The 21635-nt window shown below is 33.3% G+C and overlaps 1 protein-coding gene across 4 annotated transcripts in view; it reads right to left on the bottom strand.

Annotated features, from left to right (window-relative positions):
* LOC124544488 (teneurin-m) overlaps window positions 1-21635 on the bottom strand; it is a 230169-nt gene that overhangs the window by 16867 nt on the left and 191667 nt on the right. The window lies entirely within an intron of this gene.

Here is a 21635-nt window from a genome sequence, read left to right as displayed (position 1 = left end):
TGTACTGTGTAAATAAACTTAAAATTATAATGTTAAAAACAATAGGCAAGTTTCATAACAAAGTTAAGCTTGTTTGTTATTGCATAAATTCTCATTAGCATACATTAAACAAGCTCTAAGCGGGGATAAAACAAGGCAATTTATTTTGTGAGCCGTTGGAGGATGAACTTATACGGCAAGTGAGGTTCTTCGCTCTAGTTGCCGGCAATGAAAAACTAAATCACCATTTCCCTTACCTAATTTAGAAGGACAAGTATAGTCATTAATACACACGTCACTCTGCGTTCAAATACAAAATGCGGTCCATTTATATCGCGTCTCGGGGAGCAGGAATTATGGTAATCGGACGAGTCGTGTCTTTTGTGTGTAATGGTGGGTAATTACTGAGGCACCTCCCGGGGACACTTCGTCTTCTGGAAGGGGCCCTAGAGTTCGAGAATTCGACACTCGTTAACCAAATCGTCTCAACTTTAAAAAGGGAACGCGATTTTGAAAGTCGCCGTGGGATTCGTTGTTCGTATAAAGTTTTTTTACTCGATTTTGCGAAATTGCCTACCTCTCTCCTTCCAGCTATTCGTTTGTTTGAGCAACGCAAATATTGTCTGTTTTACAACAGATTCCAGTTTTTATGTAGTTTCGCATCGTATATTGATGCGCCTCCTATATGCATATAACTGTATATGAATCCGATTGTTACTAGTATCCCTATTCCGGTTCGATAGTTTTATATTTTTTCGAACCGTTCTCCGTATTTCAAAGTGCGAAACCTTCCCTTACGAAAAACCAAAGCTCGCTTACTTATTGGAAGATAAAACGGCCATGTTTCGGCCCATTTGCGGCCGAGCTCAGCCCGATCAAACGTGATTTCTTATTGGAAATAGAAAATAAGCAAACGGAGCTCCTAATAGAAGCTGCGGTTTTTCAAAATAAACGCCCGACATACTAGACTAATTTAATCTTTATTGTTCTATTTTTAATCGTAAAGGATATTTTAAGCTTTTCACAGAGACTTATTTATATGCAAACTGTAAATTATTACGTATAAGTCATTTTATTTGAGTCGTTTTTGTTAAACTTCGTACAGATGAAAGGAATACTTATTCATCACACGGTCGAACTGTCAAACAAATATCTCTTTCAAGTCGTTTCATAAGTCAGGACGTTGATGTATGAAGCAGCAGTTTGGAGTAGTTCTCGTCGCAGAGCGGTGGAAACTGGATACATTTAGGCAATTTCACAAGACAAGAGATGCTGAAGCACACGTGTCGACTATCTTAAGCTCGTTATGGGAAGCTTTAGTGGCAATTTTGTATTTACTCCTTTATTATGATACCTTAATATCTAACTCTATGAATCCATATCAACAAACAATCGATACACTTAACATGCATGTATTAATATTAATGCCATATATCTTTACATGTGAAACTCCAATTTTAAATTTAGCATCAAAGTTAGTCACAGAACGCGCAATATTTATATGAGAGCCGCGCTGCGATTTATAGTTAGGAAACAATTGGAAACTTGGTCCGGCGTCGTCATGACTTCGTTTTAATTAGTACCCATTCATCGTGAAACAATTGAGTCCTCGAACAAATCCATTATGGAGAACTTTTCGATAGTCGAAAGAGGTGTATTCAAAGTTTGCGATTGTGATGAGATCGGCTTGGACGGCTCTTTGTAGAACACAAGTTCGATGCTACTATTCTATCTTCGAAAATGCCTTGAATGAGATTTTTCCGTAAAGATCTTTTAAGAAAATAATCCTTTAAAATCTTTTCAAATGTTATGTTACTGGAGCTAAACTCTTACAAAAGTATTCATTTGATGGATCTAACATTTGATAATTTTTTATAATATGCATTAAAGAAAAAAATACAGACTGATTGTTTGGTATAATAATAAATATGGTATAAAAGTTCAAGCTATATATTTTCAACACTCCATCATCTAATTCTTAATTACTTAAGGTTTGGGTAAACTTACATCAAAACGATTCAATATAACTTCTGATTTCTTTTATCTGTTAAATATCATTAGATCCGATATTAATAAAGAATTCCGCAGCGTCAACGTTAAAAATTCTTTAAAAGGAAGTCGAATTTTATCTCCAGTTACGAGGAAAATCGCTCCAGCGTAATGATATTACGCATGTATTAAATCGATGGCTTTCAGTTGGCCTGGTTTCGTTAAATATTACGCCTTATCAGGTTGCGTTTAAATTCATTCCTAGTGAATAATGTGATTTACATTAAAACGCGATAGATGCTGAATTGTAATTATAATCGAGTAACACATGCTAATTTAGCACAAATATCAACACGAAGGACCTAAAGTATGTCACCTAATTGTGATACTAACTTTTTCAAAGAAATGATGACTTGAGTGAAATTAATGGAACTTATTTATGAGGATAGTTCTACCTGAAGTTATGAAAAATTTAAATTATTTGAAGAGGTATGAAATTATGTAGGGAAAATGCACAAGACCGTTTGTTGTAAAGTTCAGTGCTTTAAATAATAATTTAAATTAAAGCATGTAAATCTATATTCGTAGCAATGTATCACGCCAAACAACGGCCGCTTGGCGCAATGATAAGATTACTAGACAAAGGAAGTCCACCCATATCACTACCGCAACCGCCGCTAAATGCGAGCCTTCATTACTACCCCTGAAGCAACACAACGAATTTCTATCTTTACAGCCAAGTACCAGAGTCTATAATACTTCACTCACGTTTTATTAGTATCGCAACGTCAACGTCTGCTTCGTTAAAGGACACTCGGCTGTATTTATGGCGACATACTGGCAATGTTACCTTATTTGCCGCTTCTGTTGCCAATGTTTATATTAAATTTAGATCGTCTATCGCTATAAATAGAGTTGAAATCGGAATACCGGTGTGGCTTTCATGCGAGGCATGATAAGGAGAGTTGAACTTTTTGGTCTTGGGATTAAAGTATTTTTTCCTTTGTGACTTCAAGCCGGTCGGGTAGTTTCCGGCACGATAAGGAGACGATGTTGCCTAAGTCGGTACGTCACGCGACCACTGCACTAATTTATGTTGCGATTCGAGATATAAGGCGAATGGACGTCGACGCCACCTTGCACTGAAGTTGGTATTTTTTATGGCCAACTATGATAATGTATGAAAACAAAGAGACATTTAAAATTAACATAGAGTCGAGATATGCCGCGTGCATTGTTTGAAAATAAAAATAAAAAATGCCCGACTTAAAAAGGTCTGAATACGCACATTTGTTTTTTTTATTTTTTGAAATAACTTTGTAGATACTTAGAAATGTGGCTTTCAAATACTATTGCACTTACAGTACCAAATTTAAAAATAAGATTAGTTCAAGTGCTACATAAAAAGTTTTGGATTCCTAATTAACTAATTAACAATCCACTTTTTGCCATTTCTTAGAGAAAGTCAACTTTGAATATCAAAACATATTTCTCATTAAAACAAAGTTCGAACGATCTCGCTTTTATTATACTATAGATCAAAAACTTCAAAGGAAACTAAACGCAGATTACAGAGTTGATAATAAGGATACTTGCTCTGCTCATTAGAAGAAGCTTCTTCATTAGTGTGTCGAGGAAATGGAGAAAAAACCGGCGCCTTCAGTTACCATGTAACCCGACACCAAGTTTCAACATCTGCTAATGGCCAAAACAAAGACGACTATTAATCTCACTATCTCATTGTACATATTTCTTTGTCTAAATCCATTAAATTAATTACGACCATTCAAGGAGCGGACTCCGTATTTATTAGAGCCGTTATCATTCATTGAATCTTTCGATAGTGGTCGGTGGAATCGTAGCGACTGATGGATGCGGGAGTTTCACGAAAATGGGGAGCCAAATTAGCTGTCTGAAGAAGAATGCAGTTGGTGCCGTGACTGATTTCCACTCTGATTTGAGGGGCGATCTGATACGTGTCATTGCTGTCGATTAGGGCGTCCAAATTGGAAAATTCCTTTCCAAAGTGCGATCTTTTATATATCTGACCAAGGTGTGTAAGGGAAATTACAAGTAAATTTTTTATCCATATTTCATTTTGTATTTCCTTATACAAGATACTATTTTTTAGTTAATGTTAATAAATATATCCTATAATAAAGCTACCTAGCAAATGTCTTATGTAAATATACCTAATACATATTACGGTAGAGTTTTATTTTTATTGACCTATACGATAGATGTTCTGACAATGTTTTGGTACAAGTCAGGTCGAGATGTCCGATAAAATGCGCCTTCATTAACCTTTACCTGAAAGCATTAATTACGCTTTACAAAAACAGACTGAACTGATTAATGATTAGTTAGTTAACAGTATCTGTGGACTATTTATAGATACTAAAAATAAAAAACAATATTAAAAAAAATGGTAATTTAATTATAAGATTTAATATTCCAGAAAAAAATGATCATCAAAGTTTTAGGCATAAGTCTTAAACGTTTACATAAAAAAATTTAAACTAATTCAATATCCTATATGAATAAAATGAAGTAGTGCAACAGAGTTGTTAATAAATCTTAGTTTCTTCGATGGAATACTACAAAATTTTGAATTTTTCGTTCAACGTAAATAATTTTTAAAATTAAAATACACTCAAAGTCGTGGAAGCATGTTTGCAAATCTATTATAAATGTCGTCACACATCCGCGAAACTGGTCATATTTCTCGCTTTTTCACGGACCAAGCCTGATAGAGATTGATGATCGGTCGTCCTCCCTCCTTTTAAGGGTGAACTCACGCGATTACACCGCAAAGGATCTATCTACATATATCCAAATTTTGTGTGATGGACGTTTACTTATGGATAAATACCAGGATAATCCTCGACGAATTGAAGAGTAATGGATCTATATATAAAATTTTATATTTTTACTTTTGAAAAGGTTTGTAAAAATAATTTGCAATTACTTTTATTTAATTTTGCAAATATGTACATTATGTTTTTAATAAATATTAATTTGTGAAATGTCCAATATCCATTCAGATATCGTAATAAATAAAGATATATTTTTATGTTTACTAGATGTAAGTAAAGTTAAAAAATGTGCATTCAATTATTATTTATTATCTACATGTTGCCAAATTGTGCTTAATTTTCAGCGGTTGCGCCCTAAATTTCATGTGGACTTAAAATGAACGCTAAAATTCGGATGCGTTCAATTTTATTACGCCGCGTTTTATTTTAGCGACCCGTGCGGTTAGTGAATGGTATTATTTATGTCGTTGTTTAATGTGAGCAAAATAATTTAAACAAAGCTCAATAATTTATCAATATTTAATAAATAATTAGTTATGTTATATGCTGCCGTTATTATAATTAATGATTTTTGTTTATGTGCTCGCTTCGATCATATGTTTAAATTGCTAAATTTCATAGTTTTAAGTGTATACCTAATTAAGTACAGATGGACACTAGAATTGTCATAAAAGTTAAGAGTCTAGAGAGCCCGGAACAAGTTTATGACTCGCTTCTCCATTACACCCTATTTAGTGGAACGCATTATTCCACCGGTTCTTGATGACTATATGTCTAAAAATGGATTTTGCGTTATAATATTCTTGGAATTACATTATTGCTACTGGACAATATGTTTTTAAATAAAATAATCATGATTGGTATCTTCACTACTACAGTTATTAAATACGGGATATTTACCATGTTTTTTACTTTTATTCGGTGGAGCTCGATTTATCGTTGACGAGACTGTACTAAAATCTGGTATCTTCACAGTGATAAACATTAAAATTTCACGCGTGTTTTCATTGTATGCGCGATGTGCATTTATCAAAGCGATGCGCTCGACATCTTGAATGTGAAGAGGCATTCGACACCGACTGAGTGGGCAATTCACGCGCAGTAGACTAGGGCTGTTATACTTCGTAAAAAGTTACCAGTGTCTTCGCTTAATTGGCCGTGAACCCTTTCTCCTGTGTCTAAAATAACGATTTTTGCTATCGTTGCAGGGAGTAAGATTTCCCGTCGAGGTTGTTATCAAAGTTTAGTAATGGCATTCGATTAGAAACGGTACATGCATAATCAAAAGGGTTAAATTCGCGTGATAGTCCGGTGAGTTGTAGAACGAACTAGTGCGGATCGTAAGTAAACGTTAGGGTGGGTTGAGAGCGCTCAATTGCGGTAAAATCATATCGGGTATGAAATAAATCAGCAAGTTATGCGGCGCCTCGGGACGGCTCACGTTACGCCCCGATTCGTTATCTGCATTTTAAAATAAAATGGCGCCGCTCTGGGACTTGACGCGACGTTGACAGGTGCTCGCTGTCACGGTGCGTTTATGCTATTAAACATTTCGTTGATTTTCCAATATTTTTTTAAAATAAAACCTTTTATTATTTTACAAAAACAAAAATACTTAGAAAACTATTCTCGTATATATTTGATAAAATATAAAAGCCAACAAATGTAAGACGGAAAAATATTGTTAATATAAGATCCGTCTTCTGAAATAATTCCCTTTATAGTTTATTTAAGGCCACACTATCTCGAATGATCAGTCCTCAAACATTGGGCCAGAGCGACCCGGCGAAACACATTCAGAGGTCAAGCACACTCCGCCCTTTGTATCCAAATAGATATAACGTACATTAGCAAGGGTCCCTTTTCTTACCAAGTTTTTGCTCTTCAAAGAACCTTTCACGGTGAGAGCCGGGGTGGCGATTATATCATTTTGATTTATATTCGATATTTTTTTAATTCAAATCAATATACATTTTATTAATGTTATACAAGGAAATCAATTGTCTTTTGTGGGACATATTTTCAAAATCTTCCTAGAATTAAATTCAGTATAATACTGTCATGACAAATTTTACAAAATATTTTATCAACATTTAGGAAAAGATAGATCGACGTACGATCGAGGAAGAAGTTATATGAAAAATGATCCGAAACGCTTAGCCGGACGTTTGCCTTTAAACCCATTTACAAATGTAAACGCACATTACGGTATTCGTATCCCGGGACCTCGGGATCCGAGATCGGAAGCCACTCCATCCATCTAAGTGGTCTGACGGATGATGCTGTCGATACGCGAGATGACAATGCGATGACCCTGGTTCCATTTGTATGGTAATAGTTTTCTGGGATCGAGGTTTGCTTTTGTGAAGATATATTGCGTTTGCATTACTTCTTACAATTTATTTATAGTGTCGCCGTGAGTTTAGTTTTCTATTACGTACTTAAGTCAAATTGTACTAAGAAAATGTTATACAACCCCCAATTCCACAACATCACCATGCAAATTAATGTTTACATCAGAAACGATTCATAATCTTTCAGCCACTTTTGGTAGCCCTGTATGCAAGAGTATCTACATATAGAGTACATAACATATGAGTGATCACATTAGTGTTTGTAAGTTTTTTAAAGTAAAATGGCTTTTATGCATCGAAATATTGGAGAAATGGCTGATTGTTTTTTTTTATGATATAAATAGATTAGCGGACGGGAAAATGGACCATCTGATGGTAGTTATGTAGTTACCACAGTCCATAGACTTTGGTACCTTAAGAAGTATTAATAATTCCTCATATTAACAATGCGCCACGAACCTTGGGAGCTAAGATATTATGTCCCTTGTATAGTGGCTCATTCAATCTTGAAACGAACGTTGCGTTTTAATAAATACATAACACTTACGAGTTGTTTCAAATATATGTATGTAGGTATTGCAACAGCACAACTGGTTTGAAAATAATAAAATAATTGAACGTGTTGTTCAAATAACTCAGGATCAAGATAAATCGGTTACTTTGAATGACAAAGTGTCAGGCCGACTATGAAGGCATTGCCAAGTTGATAGCGGTCTAGCGTGTCTGGTTAGAAATATCAAAATGTTGCTTAACTTTTAACTTAGGTGCAAAATTGCAGTGGACTATATTTAAAAATGATAAAACATTAAAAAAGTAGACGAGGAGATAGGTCATTTTTAATCTTTCTATTTAATATTCTCAGTAAAAAATGAGATCTTATATAATACAATTATCATTGCTTGGCGGTAGAATATTAAGCTGAGTAGTATCTACACAGGCCTGATTTCTAAGAATGATTATAAAGAATGAATTGTAAGATTAGCTTGAAAGAACGATTTAGCTTTGGTTTTTTTACAATTTGAATTGCTTTAAGATTCCGACAACTGCATCGCGATTCTGACATCATTATTTCCAACCGCAAAACAACTGGCAGTTAGTTGAAAATAGAAACGTTTATTGATTTCTTTATCGGTTTTACGTCGCTTCAGCTTTCGTCGAGAAACGAACATAAAATAAATAATGTGGTTTAATGTTATAATCTTTCGGATGAATGTAATTGCAGTCTAGCCATCTCATGTATATGTTATATCTTTTTCTTATGAAATAATTTGAATAAGCTTATTTCTTTATCAATTCTTTTAACTTTATTTAAAATCTTCATAATCAATTAACATAAAAATAACCATTTCGAATTCCAGCTATAACGATTAACTAGCTAAATATTTGTAAATTATGACTGTAAACTATCCTAATCTATTAAAACTTTTTTTTTAATTATTTTAAACTATTTTACTTTGGAAGCATGAATAACATTATGAAATTTTAAGCATTAATATTAAAGATTTAAACTTTTAAGATTTAAACTCGCTTCTTTGAATCATTTAAAAATTACATTACATAATGCTTTTCATTATCTGTAGCGCGCGCGGCGGCCATTTTGTCTCGCTTAACTGCATTACGGATAATGACGTCATCCATCAAGACAACTTGACGGGCAGTTGCAGTAGGCACTGATTTCATTAATTGATATGAAATTGTTGTAAAGTAGTTGAAAATTTGCTTACGAAAATAATCTTATTATTTGATGATATAAATTTCTAGTTAAGTATTCACAAAATGTTATAATATCTTAGTGATATTCAATTAATTCTTATTATAAATTAAATAGTATATAGGAGCGGGAGCTTTGGTGTTCCCTGGGAGAGACAATCTGCAGAAGTAGGTTTCGAGTAGCGAATGATTGTAATGAAACATTTGTTTGATTAGGTTTTTAAAAACAGTAGGTATGTTTGTTAATTTTTGTTTGGTCATTTCAAATAATAAACTATTAACCTTATTGGTGCTTCTAGCCCTAGTATATTAAATGGCATTTGTGTCTTGTCACATATAAATATAATTAGCGATAATGCATACAATACAACATGGTTAAATCTATACTATATGCTATCTTAACTCGTCTTAATTTTGTAGGTTACAAAACCGTCAAATGGCAAGATTTGCTTATATTTAGGGCTGGAGCACTAATCCGTATTGCTCATCACACGCCGAATCTATCGTCATGTCGGCTGTGAAATTTGAAATCATATTCCGGGCCAACAGCCAACTTTAATAATATTTAGCGTTGGATCAAATGTATTGCAAATGTTTGTATAGTTGTCACATTCAGTCATAGCTTTTTAATGATTTTCAAGTTTGCAATTAAATAGATTTTGGAAAAAAAATTTAACGGTATGCGATAAGGTAAATGACAGTTCTGTCAGAGATACGCGATATTTACTGCCGACTCTGAAAATCCAAAGATTTTTTATTTATTTTTTTTTAATTTTGCAAGATTTGTGCTCTGTACTGTATAAAACCTCTACTAACTACTACACCTACGAGTTAATTCTTCGAAAATATAACTGGATATACATTAATATCATGACAAAATGAGTCTTACAATATGGGATTTCTTATCAAATACTTTTCCAATAAATGACGTATAGCACGTGTCTTCCAAGAAGAATATATTTTTAAACAGTTTTATGCATACAATATTGTACAGTTATATTTAAACACCTACATGTGACTTGGTAATAAGGTTAGGGAGTCTATATTCCAATTACCAGTATATTGTCTTAACTGTAGTAAGGCTTTGTGCAAGTCCGTCTGTATCGGTCCACACTCTTCAGTGATCGTCAAACATCAATACTTTACGTAGCTTGTGTTCTAGTTAAAGGGGAGTAGGTCAGTGTAATATCAGGCACAATAGATACATTTTAGAGCCCATGTTTGGCAGAGCGTTGATAATACAAAGCAAAATATTGATTATTGAGGTGACCACCATGTCAGGTTCGGATGTCGTCACATGAAAGGTGTGTATTTGCGATACCCGATTAAGTCTTATATGCGAAATCTGTACTAAAAATGGGTTCGATAACAGTCAAGATCATAATGGAACTTTCGTCTAGATAATGATAATATTTATGCAAATGAAATTTTATTGTTGCTTTATATGTTACAGTCCTCTTTCTTATTCTTGCGTGTACTTAAGTCCTTTATTAAACACTGACGAAACTTTGGTGCGTTTTTCTGTTTTGGGTTGACGCTTATTCTAGCCAGGAAGATATTAAGTGTATTTTTTATATGGAATGCATTAATAGAATATAAAGCCTTAGTTATACGTTAACCTTAAACATAATGTCGAATCTTTTATTTTTAATTAAGCCACTTCCAAAAAAACATTTGAAAGGATGAAGTCATTAAAAGGCAAGAAATCACGTAACGGGTAGAAACGGAGCCGTTGAATACATTTCCATGTAAATATTTCAAAGGTACTCAAAATCAAAGAAAAACCACCGTCGGAGCGAACATAATATAAGACGTACGTTAAAAATAATTATACTTTTAGTATATTATTTATATGTGATATAATAACATTAGGAGTTATTTAAAGATGAATATATGTTATTCAATCACAAATTTGGGTATTTTGGGTAGGTTTTCTAAACATTTTCTGTTTTAAAAGTTTTCAAAACATAAGGTAAGTCTCCTCAAAAAAGACGAAAACAGAATATTTAAATGTATTGTTATTTTAGTGATGGCTTTTGTTGAATCGATTTTTAAAAATAACTTAATTTTAAATAATATTTTTCTTTTTTTTTTCAACTTTATTCAAGTAGGCTTTTATAAGCACTTTTGAATCGTCATTTTACAATTAAGTGAAGCTACCACCGGTTCGGAAAGTAGATTCTACCGAGAAGAACCGGCAAGAAACTCAGTAAATACAATTATTTCAATTAATGTATCCTGCTTGGAAGTCAACAGGTATTTAAGGCTTTATAAAAGTAATCTGTTAGAGACACAGGTTAGTCTATTAATCACTAAAATGTTAATTATACAATATGTCATACAATCGAGAACGCACAAAATGTCTTTTGAATAAAGTTCAATTACGTGTTTTATAAAAGTAAACGTACATATCACTAAGCAAACGAAAATAAAACATATCTTTGAGTAAACAGCGAAGTGCCATCTCTATAAAAACGCGTTAAAACCAAAGAAGAATGTATACAAGAGTATTCCATCACATCCAGTTCGCATCTCTGCATTTACGTTTTAATATTACGTTTTTCGATCTATATTTCATATTCGTAACCACACTGAACGGAGGATTTTTTCACAAGTCCGTGGCTCCCTCGCTGTACATTCGATTGTGGACCCCTCAAAAACACCCACTTGTTTTTTCGATACATTTTTCAAAGGAATTATATTATCACTCCTTGGATTCCATCGCTGTATCGCTTTATGAGCCATCAGGGGTTTCCTCATTTAGTGTTTCGAGGATTATGAGTTATCGCTTGAACAGATGCCTACTACACATGGTAGTTTTGTGATGATGTATTCTATTAATGACACGTATCATATGAATAATATAATCTGAATTAACTAAATGAACAAAAGATAAGATCAAGTATTTAAAATTCGAATCGAATTTTAAAATCATTGTAATATTTATTGAAAATGGAACGTAAAAGTATCTTCGTTTTGATACTGAAAAAAATATATAAAGTTAGACAAATACAGTATTTTTTAAGCCAAAAAGAATCATCTATTATACCGGCGCCGCAGAAAAATGCTCGCAAAAATCCGTAACCCGTGAAGCAGAATTTCATCGCGAAGCGGAACGTAAATAAAATATAGTTTTCCAATAGCTATCAGTAACAGGTGACAAATATTCGAGGCAGTACGGCACTCCACTGTCGATACACATTATCTGTGGTCAATATAATTTATTTGCTATGGCAAATAGGATTAGCAGCGGGCGGCGCGTCGCTTGGACGCTCATTTTTTGTGGCACAAAATGATGGGCTCACTAGTGTATCGATTAAGTGCCACGCCGTTATTCACGATATTATATGCTTTGAGATGAGAAGGGACATTCTAAATGATCATTGTGTATTGTACCGTTTATACAACTGATGGATGGATGGATGTGACGAAATAAAGATTTATGTGATATTGGACTTAAATAAATAATATCCTTGAATTATAGTATTTCTTCATGTAAATAGCGATTATTTTAGGCGTTTTAAGTAACGGAAGTTTTCCATTTTAGTGAATCTTATTATTTATCTTATTACATCAAAATATAAGCCAAAATCTATTAAAGCAAATTTTCATAACAATATTTAGTGCCTTCTTATACTACTTAAAGATTCAAAACAAGCAGCGGCAAGCACATTAAAAGCGTCTAAGTAAAAATAAACAAAGTACGCCGAAATGTAGGACGGAACGTGACAGGTGCCCTTAAAAGCTTGGGAATTGGCTGAAAGTAATCCGCGACCAGGCTTATCCGATCTCCCGAACAAATAAAAATACTTAGCACGTAAAACCTTGGAACCGTCGTAAAACTGCCGGTTCACTGATAATGCGTATTGGGCCAGGTTGCGATGATTTTAACTACATCTGCAGAGATGGAATTTTCTTTTTTTTATATGCCTTCTTCGAAATTTTTATGATAGTACAATATTTATATTACTGTAATGTCCTCCTAGTAAACATATCATCATTTAGTCGTTAATTTAGAATCAACTTAAGAGAAACTAAATAATTAATTAATTAAAATAAAAACAGATTTCTATCATTCCTATTAGAAATTCTTCTTGCAAACTGCATTTAGCCCATAATATAATTACTGCAAATCAACATTTAGCACTAGAAGAACTAGAGCTTCCTCTATTTTGACGTGTAAGTATATGTTTCGTTTGTTATTTTCTCATCGTCTACATAATTTTAATGGAAAATATAAATTACATTTAAAATGAACTAAGTAAGTTCAAACTAATGATTTTCTTAGTAATATATGTGATGTGTAATATTTTGGTCGACTTACGACGTTTTGACTTGATATACCAATTAAAGTGATTTTAATCCAGAATAGATAACCACACAAATATACCAATAAAATAATTAAACAAAAACTCTACTAACTAGACACAAATATTAAGTTATTAATTGTCCTTTACTACTTATGCTAATATACAAAGCTTCTGTTCACAAAAGTTACGTTTTTTAAACACACCATAAATAACTTATATGTACAATACTTACTAAAAGCTGTAACAATTTCAGTATTTCTGCTTAAACATTGTCGTTAATTTAATTGCTCAATACAATATGTAAATTAATTATTAATATGAAATCAAAGAAATTCCTAGTATGTTGATTAAACATGTTCACGTAGACTGGTCATCTATGTTTACAGGAAATAGTTATATGATACGACAAACACAACTGCAAAGTGCCTCTGAGATATATGGGAATTGATGTTGGTTTGTTTGTAGATATTATAGTTACAAGAAAATATACATTCAGGCGCACATAACAATCTTAATTTCTCTATAATGTTATCATTAAGACATAATCTAAACAAGACTTTGTGACGTATATGTCTGAGATATCCTGAGGAAAGTTAAGGTTTTATTATAGTTTTAGTTAAATATCAATATGATACTTGCGTTAACATTTGTATTAATTTAAGACATTCTAAGATGACTCATTGGTTAGAACGCGTGAGTTCAAACCCAGGCAAGTACCACTGAATACTCATGTGCTTAATTTGTGTTTATAATTCATCTCGTGCTCGGTGGTGAAGGTAAACATCATGAGGAAACCTGCATGTGCTTAATTTCATAGAAATTATGCCACATGTGTATTCCACCAACCCGCATTGGAACAGCGTGGTGGAATATGTTCCAAACCTTCTCCTTAAAGGGAGAGGAGGTCTTTAGCCCAGCAGTGGGAATTTACAGGCTGTTGTTGTTGTAATTCATCTCGTGCTCGGCGGTGAAGGAAAACATAATGAGAAATCCTGCATGTGCCTAATTTCAAAGAAATTATGCCACATGTGTATTCCACCAACCTGCAGTAGAACAGCGTGGAATATGGAATATATCTCCTTGATCCTTTGGCTTTGCGTAGAGATGTTGGATCACTCTGCATCTTCTACCGAATTTTTCACAGGGAATGTTCCGAGGAATTGTTCGGATTAACCCCAGCTGCTGAATTTCACCTTCGGACATCTCGTCAAAATTCTAAGTTTCACCCGCACCATCTTGATGTCCGAAAATCCACAACAGCGCGATTTCTTAGACATTTTCTGCCTCGCACAACCACTCTGTGGAACCAGCTTTCGCCGGCGGTTTTTCCGAACCGATACGACATGGGAACCTTCAAGAAAAGAGCCTACTCCTTTCTCAAAGGCCGGCAACGCACCTGCAAGCCCCCTGGTGTTGCAGATGTCCATGGGCGGTGGTAGTCACTTTCCATCAGGTGAGCCTCCTGCTCGTTTGCCACCTATTCCATAAAAAAAAAATGGTCCAAACTTGCTCCTCAAAAGCAGAGAAGGCCTTAGCCCAGCTGTGGGAAATTTACAGGTTGTTGTTGTTGTTATCGAACTCAGAGCATTGCTTGGTATCGGATACAATTTGTGTTGTTTATCGTCAACTGGATGCCCTTGTCAACGAGTGGGCCAAATTTATGTATTTCCAGATAAAGATAAAATTTGTTCGTTCTAAAAAAATACGTATGAAACATCAGATTAAATTATTTACAAATTACAAGTGTCAGCTGAACGTTTTTTATAAAGTTATTTTAAAGGCACGCGTGAGTTAATTCAATCCAGCTCCGAACCGTAACTGCATAATTAAATCAATCATTTTTATTTCCACCAACGAATATCGAATAAGCCAGACAGCTCCACAAACTAAAGATATTTTATATATTGTAAAGTAAAACCACAACTCGATAGTTTATTTTTGTATGTATGGATTTTATACAAAACGTGACCGTTATAGAGAAATAATATGATCGAATAAAGAGTGTTCCTCGTTCATAGTTATTTTCTGATTATGTTTATATAACTCAATTTTGCGATATCGATCCTTGCAGTCCTAAATTGAATTCCCGCAGGAAACAATAATTTCGAACAATTTGAATAAAGCCACAATTTCATGGACGCGTTGGTGCGAACTCGCGAGTGTTACAATTTAATAGAACTTCAAAAGGGCTGCTGATTCCGCCACAATTCTATCAGCTTAGCGCCAGATCCCGGGCATTATGCGTATAAAAAGCGGTTATCGCGCCCCGAATGGGGACGATAGATGGTGAAAGGGGAGCGAAGTAGATGCGGGGACTACATATTCAAACGGAGTATAACTATTTTGTATAACACATTGCTGTTATTATCTTGATTGTATAAAATTATGTTCTTAAAAATGAGCAATGTATGATGTGCTGTAAGGACTGGTGGGATTAAAATTAAATAATGCCCGCAAGCGACATATGGGCTTTATTACGACATGACATATTGCGAATGCAAAATTTTCATTACTTTTTGGATTAAGGTCTTTATTGTAGATATATCAAAGATTCTAAGTGGTAAGATTTTACTTATTGGAGTTTGAGTATTTTACTTACGTCGTTTTAAATTACAGATAAATACCATTTTAAATTTGCATTTTAATTTTATTATAATTTCTTTTTATACAAAAATGGTATAAGTTAAGTAAAAGCATATTAATAAAGCTGTTAAACAGCAGAATTTATAAAGAAAACTGAGCACTAAAGAAATGTAATTGAGAAAAAATATCGTTTTAACAACAGTTTCAAAAGGAACTTTGTATGCAAACTTTAAAAATAACACCGCGGAGAACGTCCATTTTGTCGTAGGCGAAAAAGGCGCGAAAATAGCACTGAAGTAAAATGGCTGCCTTATATTTATAGTTTCAATTAAGGGACTTTGCATGTTCCGTCCGGACTTATGTCGACAAGCCGTACGTAATAAGACTAAATGAGTAAAAACCTCATATCATTTTATAATAACAAAAATAGATTAATGATTATTCTGAATATGATAAGCTTTATAATAATTCTTCGTTTCTCTCAAATATTTCATAACTGAACAATTTAGACGGGAATTTTTATGTATCTTGTCCTGTAAAAATAAACGACGTGACAAAAAACATAAAACCTATTGCGTGACAATAATAGTGACGTAAAAATGATCGTCAACAAAATTAATTCGTCATAAACCGAGCTCCTCTTTAGAGCATCAGTAGTCGAGTGATCAGCTACGAGTGTAATTGTTTTAATGTGAATACTCTGTAATGTAAAATTTATACCGTGAGTAATTGCTCTTTTTATTTTCCCTTGCATCTTTACATGTTAATTTTAAACAATCGGTTTATTTCTGTAATTGCTATTGGAGAAAGTGAACAACCGTTTGTTATAAAATCATCACGTTTCAAAAAAATATCAACCGTAACGCTGAGCTAGCGTGGGTGGGACAATTAAAATCAAGCGATTTCAGCGCTCGCCGCTTTAACAGCGACTATTTAGGGACAATTACATCGCGTCATTGCCCATTGTCCGGCGACGATTAAACGCGAACTACAATGGGTCCAATCCGAGCCCTAACGAAGCGACTTCGGTCATTTCCGTCCCACTTCGGCCTTGCTCAAAGATGTGTAATTTGCGGGCACCAAATTGTAGAGCGGCGAGTTTTGACGGAATTGCCCCAAGTTGAACGCTTGTAAGTGGACCTTCGGAGGCGTTAGGCGAACTTGGCAAAGTTTGGCAGATTGGTTTAACAGAAACGTTTTTGACAAGGCGACTTGCATATTCAGGGCTATTTTGGTGTCTAACATCAGATACAGTTAGATGGTTCCGGGTCAGAGTTAATTTAGTTAACTTTATTTAAACCTGTTTGATAATATTTCTTATATTTGTTTTATAAAATTAGGTTATTTTCTTATCGTTGGTCGAACTGAAAATAAATATATTATTTTTATGAGGTGCTAGAAGAACAATTAATATTATAACTCTACTTTCAAGAGAATATCTTAATGATGCTAATCACAACTTTTCAAGAGTATTCCATTGAAATTAAAACCCTCTGGGTATGCAATTCAGATGTTCAAAGTTTTAATTAACACATGTCTCAACAAAACAATCGCAGAACAAAACAAATAGAACAGCGCGCGAAACTGGCATAAAATACAAAGTTTTATCTAAAGATAGTTGTTTCACCGTAATATTTATTTGCTCATCCTCCAGCGCCGGCGTAATTATGCGTTGACAAAGGCCGCCCTTTGTACGCCCGACGCCAATAATGATGGCGTGAACTTTGCTAATTTTGCTACAACCCGCGAGCAAAGGCTGGCTTCGAACTGTCTATAATTTTCTATATTACAGGTTATAAGAGGACAAATTTTATGGTATTCTATTTGGTCAGCTTTTTTTATTAATTGATCAAAACTGTAATTGGAAACTGTAAGATGTTACAAAATATTTGCATTGGTAGACGAATGAATAACATTTAATGTTTTGAATTATAAACATAGGGGATTGACATAGTTTGGGAATCGATCTATTTTGATATTTTATTTAAAATAAAGGACATGGCATGAAGAAGTATCAGAGGTGCATTACAAAAAAGAAATGTTATTCACTTCAAAAAAAAAGTTGAAAAAAAAAGCTATTTAATCCAATTATACTAAAACGCTATTAAGCTGTACTAGTTCTTGTTCGTTTGAATAGTTTCATGATTTTTTAATTTCAATATCGGTTACTTTATACTTTTTTGGATATATCATTACTGTCATATAACAGAATGTTTAATAATGCTCTTGAAATGCTGATGTTACTTGTATACCTTTTATTTGTCTTGTAATTAATAAAACTAAACTAGACAATGTTTGGGAAGGAAGGCGTCTCATATGATACGCATAAAATCGTTGTTTGTCCATTGTCATTGATCCGTTTAATTGCGTAAAATTTTTTTAAGTTATAATTCATATTTATGGTAAGATATTGCATAGATCCGTTATTTTTTATTTAATATTAGTTTGATCTAAAACTTCACACGACATTTCGGGAACAGCGTCGATAAGCCTTTTAGCATCTCCGTTATCACACCCGTTATACGCCGACATGCGTACGATCCGGCCCGGACGGATATTGTGTTGTCAATAACCTCTATCGAGCGGAGTTAGGGAACTTTGTTAATATTGTTAGTTTAGATAAGATCGGATTTGATTTTGTGTAATTTTAGTTGAACGAAAGCGGATATGTTTACCGAGAGCACGCTTTCAGTGATAACTAAGACGTATCTAAGCAATTACTTGTTGTTGTTTATATTACATGGTGTAAAAGTAACGGCTGACCAGAAGTAGAATAATCACAGACCTTACGGCCTTTTTCCTCTTAACAAAAAAGCTTAGAGCAAATATCATACACTGGTTTCATACAAGGTTTTCCTTCACCGCGGGGCATGAGATGGATAATTATAAACACAAATTAAACACACGCAAACTCGGTGATCCTTGCTGAATTTGAGTTCGTAATTTTACAATGTTAGGAAAATTAATATTAATATAAATTATGAAAATATATCCACAGTAGCAACAGTAAGATTAAGCAAATATTAGGTATCTGTCAAAAAACATAAAATTGATTTTGATAAAACTCTTTACTGTGTTATATTGTACCTGAAATAATGGATATCCTATGCTACTATTACTTGAAATAGTCAAAGACTATGCAGCGCGTACGTAAACAATAGAATTGCATAGTGTCTTAAAATAATTATAATCATATGTCAATTCCGCGGACAGTCATCGTTCAAGATAGAGGATATACCAGTACCTCATTAGCTTATCTTCTTTCCCGACCTCCATAAAAATAATTTAAGCCATTAACGCCCCAGGCTTGACTCAGGGTATATCTTCATTTTAGCGGTTCTTTTGTTGAAAAACGTTATTTTCAAGAACAATAGGAGCAAAATAATGAACGGCTTCTTAAGTTTCGATAAATTCTGCATCACAATTATCGCGGGCTTTCTTGCGGGACGCGACGTAATTGCGTTTGAATATAGAGACAAGGTTTGTGTGAAATTAAAGCAATGTTTGGACTGAAATTTTAACAATGTGCTAGACTTGAAACTTTCGTTGTAAATGTTTAATAGGTTAAACGATTTAGTGGTTAGATTAAATGGCTTTTTATTTTATAATTAAGGTTGTTAAGTCAGCTGCTAGATAAGCTTTGTTTTGCTGTTCTGTGTAAAATAAGAGTGTAAAATAATAATGCCGAGTAGAGAAATAAAATTTAAATGGTCATATAACACAGTTTACTTAACATTATTTTATCTTTAGACTTATTTCTTTTGATAATACTATTACGTACATCATCAGATTTATAAATATAGTTGTTTAATTAACAGTGAAATAACGACTCAAAAGTGTTTTTAAGAAAACGCCTACTTGAATAATAGATGTTTTGATTGTGAATTAAAAACTTCTCCTATAAATTAAAGTTTTTTTTTTCTATATAAGACAAATCTTAAATATTAAATAGGTATATATAATCATGTCAAATACATCGCATAATTAATTTAATAAGTCAAGTAAAAACAAAACAACAAATGTTGTTCAGAATATAATTATTCGTCTAGAAATGGTAAATTTCTCCTCTACTCTAGTACGCCAGAAGATAAACTAGACCACAAATATAATAAATTTATTACTGTATTTGTGTGCGTGAATCAAATGTTTAGTGTTTAACATGGTATTGTCTATTCATACAGTAAGTGTGCTTGTGTGCGTTGTATTTTATGTGTGTGGATATTGTATATGAACGTGCTGTGTAATTATATATGAATCATGATTGTTTTATTCGCTATATTGATACTTTTTTTATTTTTAGCCGAGCGGTAGACGAATCGATAAGCCAATTAATAGTAAGTTAGTAACTTCGTTAGGGTTTAAGCTGCGACCAGTAAAAAGCATATCTAAATCTGTATAAAACGCGTGTCCATTTAGCAACGGTAGTGGATTTCAAGTTCATTTTACAAGTCTGAGTGATTTAAAGTTTTTCAATAAACTAGTTTTTCTAATCTAATAATCACAACAAAAAAACGTAACGACTTTGGCTCGATTCCTCATGTATTTCCGGTAGTAATGGTCAAGTAGCACACACTTGTGACCTATTAGGACGTCACCGTACCTACACCACAGATAACTAACTTAATATTGTGTATATCAAATATAATATCTATGAATATATAGCCTTCGCATTTCACATACATTCTTTTGATATGATTTCTAGGTCGTCAATTCGTTATTCGAAGTTAGAAATATTATAATTTTCATATTGCAATTTGTAATGTTACGCTGTCGGTTAAAATATTTGTCTAACTCTCATAGTGCGGCTGAACTTTGCTGCTTGCGGTCGAGTTACACTGATACTTGAACGCAGTAAATCTGAAACAGTATTTTATTTTTGTGGAAATTAAAGTAAATTGTATAGAAAAAGGTTGCTTTGCCTAAAACATGTAAAGCGGATAGTTGCATTGCACACTAGTTAGTTTCATTGAATATAAAATACGTCATTGAAATTCTAGCATTGCAGTTTTAGCATACTTTATTAATTTATTTTTTTATTTTAGTATTATAAATAGAATAACAAATAATAGCTGAAGGCTAGTAGTAGAAGGATATAATACGTCATTCTAAATCGATCACATATAATTTCAAATCAATACCTGACTTTCAATTAAATATGTTTATAATTCATCGCTTGACGATTGATAAAGAAAAACAAATATTCACGCATGTCTTATGATGTTTCAAACACATGTGTAGATTAGACTAACACACTTACTCACACTGAAGCAGCAAAATAAGATATTTAACAGATCTTGTCCTGGTACGTAGCGGTAACGTTTGATATTTAGGCTTAAAATATTAGAAAAATAATTGAAAAGCAAGAACAAGTTCAATAGAGCCTCATAATGGAATGAAGATATCGCTAAGCATCTACCAATTTGATTGATTAAATAACATTATTTATAAAAGCACTTAGAACGTTCAATCACAGAACACCAATTATTTTCGTTTATGTAACATTTTATAAACATCAAACTGAGGCAAAAATGAAAGACGTCAATACGAGTGGTTTTGGCACGGAATTATGATATAAACATCGAGCTGAAGAACCGAGCCGTGGTCTAGGAAATTATTTTTTAATCAACGTCTATCGCTGACTTTTGACAAGTGACTTCGCTGGCAATAGATTGCCTGTCTTGCGGATATCAAGCCTATTAAGCTCGATACACACTGTACTATAAAAGCAGATAATAAATTGGAATATTGCGTTTGATTAACGAATTCTTAATTTGTAACGTAAAAATAACTCAATATTGTTTTTTGTTAAATCTATATTTTTTATTAATAATAAAATTACGTGCTTATATGTATTGCAATACACAATTACGTGCTTATCAATAACTGTAAGAGTA

Source organism: Vanessa cardui, chromosome 4 (assembly GCF_905220365.1).
Source record: "Vanessa cardui chromosome 4, ilVanCard2.1, whole genome shotgun sequence".
Taxonomy (NCBI): Eukaryota; Metazoa; Arthropoda; class Insecta; order Lepidoptera; family Nymphalidae; genus Vanessa; species Vanessa cardui.
This window is presented reverse-complemented; position numbering and strand designations above follow the sequence as displayed.